Source organism: Littorina saxatilis, linkage group LG1 (assembly GCF_037325665.1).
Source record: "Littorina saxatilis isolate snail1 linkage group LG1, US_GU_Lsax_2.0, whole genome shotgun sequence".
NCBI lineage: Eukaryota > Metazoa > Mollusca > Gastropoda > Littorinimorpha > Littorinidae > Littorina > Littorina saxatilis.
This window is the reverse complement of record NC_090245.1, coordinates 105513783-105516308: the sequence shown is the minus strand read 5'-3', so window position 1 is coordinate 105516308 and position 2526 is coordinate 105513783. Positions and strand designations below refer to the sequence as shown.

Sequence of the window (2526 nt, the reverse complement as noted above, 5' to 3'; positions counted from 1 at the left end):
TTCTTGGCACTGTGACCGACTCCGTTATTTTGTGATGTCTGAACTGAACATCACACCGTTGTCTACTGTCTCACAGTGATGTGGTGATGACGTGACAATAAGTATAAGTAAGAACTGAAAACTTTTGCCAGGAAGTGTTATACGCTTGAAATGAACAGACTGCTGCTACCTTGGAGACTTTTGGGAAATTTGTCACGCGTCTCCAAAATACTACAACATTGGCAAGGAGCAACGTTGGTACATTGTAAGGATTTTGCATCTGTCACCTGTCTCTCAAAGTACATTTTCCGAGTGGTCTTCTTAGGGACGACACGCTAACAGCTGTTCGTAATATGTTCTCGACATGCACAAATCTGCATGGATTGTGATATAAAGTCTTAAAACGTCACACTTGTTTTTATTCTCTGAAAACCAGTAACTCTTTGGAGAATGCAGAAGAGCAATGGAGGTTAGTTTCTTTGAGAAACGAGCCTTGGCATCTTCGAACGTTTGAGACAATTAAGGTCAAGAAGCACTGGTTTACATCCGTTCCTGAAGCACGTACAGATCCGTTTTGCACACAAGGTAGAAATCCAGAGAGTCACGTATGTCCCCGGCCTCCGTGTGATTACTTGTAAGTGCTCACTCACTCATTCGGGATGCAAACCAAGCTGAAGCCACAAAAGGTTACACATTGCCTGACGATGATGGAACAGTAATCCAAGTAGGAGCTATCACCAACGCTTCCCAGTGTTGCTTCTTTATCAAAGCACCGTCACACTGTCGTTGACTATTTCCAACTCTTGTCGGGATGACCGACGACCGAGACCGAGGAGGACTTGACGGTACTCAAGCGTGTAATCAATGCGGCTGAGCTCTGAAAAGAGAAGAGAGAAAACATTCAGAAACATGCTCGCTCTACTGGAAGTTCGTTTACAAGTGTAAACGGTCTGACGAATGTACTCATGTGCGGAGGAATTTATTCTCATCTCCCGCCTTGCTAACTATTTCTCGTTTCACTTTTTAAAATGCAATGAAAACAATCAGTCACTGTCTATCTCTCCTGTGCAGCTTTTGAAATGTTCAAGGGTGCTCTGAACTTGACGTCCTTGGAGTCACCTCCCTTTAAAGTTCCCCCTTACCCACGTGAAAGAAAAAGAAGAAAGGGGTCAAGAAATCTACAGGTAATATAAAATGTCGCGTCTCTCTAGCTACGCTGATCCAATTTCACCGCACAGTATCCAGTGTAGTCACCGCAGCGTGAAGAATCCCCGATGCCTCAGGGGTACGAGTGTGTGTGTGTGTGTCGCCCCGGGCGTTGTGTCCTCCAGGTTCACTGGGTGCAGTTGAACTATAACCACTGTGACTGGACTTGTCTGAATTCCCGATAGCTCGCTGTGATGTTGTCTTTGTCTTTTTTTGTTCTTTTTTTGTATGAAATTATTTTTTAAATTTCTTCATGGTTTACATATTTTGTATTTATTTATTCATTTACTATAACTTTTTTCCCCCTGGTGTCTAGGCCACGGTGCCCTAGACGTTGATTTTATGACGAACGCCTTAAAGGCTGACATAGTCCTATTTAATTAGTTTAATTACTTCCAGGGCTTTTCCCATCATTGCGGGGATGTATAAATTAAGCTTCCTGCAAAGTTTTAGGTTTGAAGTCCTTACCAATTACGAGAAATAATTATTTCTTTATTGCATTGTTTAGCAACAGTTCTCCAGGACTTGGGCTATTTTTAGACCGTTGACGTCACTTCGTGACGTTTCGTAAACCAAAGATGGCTTTTGAGACTGTTCTGTTTACATTCCACACTATTAACACCACCTTGCAATACTGAAATAATTTTTTCTGTGTTCGAAAGCTACAGTCAATCGTTATTATATCCCCTTAGGTACAGTTTTATAACATTATTGGCACATGTAAACAATATGAATTAATTAATGAACGCTACGAGTATGGCAGCCTTTAATTACCTTTTGTAAGATGCACTAAGAAATGGGGTTGTGTTCATGCAGCTCTTTCCGTTGTTCCACTTCTCGATTTACGGATGATCTTTGATTCCTTGAAGTTCCTCGTCGCCGCGTGTTTCTCCAGATGACAGCTCTGCAAATAGAAATATATGGTTTTATTAAAGTGATAACAAACAGATTATGTCCTCCTTATCAGTTACTGTTTTGTGTGTTAGTTTACTTATTGTGTGTGTTTTTGAATGTTTGTTTTTTTGTGTGTGTTTTATGAGCAAATGGGGTGGCGAGAATATGTACCTCCTAACCTTCCCACGTAAAGCATCCTCGTAATTACTATACAAGCAAGGACAAATGAAAAGGAAATAAATCTGTAGAATGCAATTATACAAATAAAGGAAACGTGGGGTGAGGCCTCTGGGGGGGGGGGGGGGGGTTAGGGGGAGGGGGGTGGGGTTAGGGTGGGGAGAAGGGGAGGGGGTTGCATTGGAGTGTAGGAAGAACATGATACAACTAGAAAATGAAAATAAAAAACGCGCACGCACGCTCACACACCCGCACACATACGCACACACA

At 42.2% G+C, this 2526-nt stretch overlaps 1 protein-coding gene across 1 annotated transcript in view; it reads right to left on the bottom strand.

Moving 5' to 3' along the window:
* Positions 1-2121, bottom strand: part of LOC138951119 (FMRFamide receptor-like) — a 27370-nt gene extending 25249 nt beyond the window's left edge. Inside the window, exons 1-2 of the mRNA XM_070322770.1 lie at positions 1960-2121; positions 1-856 (exon numbers count right to left, since the gene is read on the bottom strand). The exon at positions 1-856 is cut by the window's left edge and continues 1295 nt beyond it. The gene's annotated coding sequence lies outside the window, so the exon portion shown is untranslated. The remainder of the gene's footprint in view (positions 857-1959) is intronic.
* Between the last annotated feature and the right edge of the window lie 405 nt (positions 2122-2526).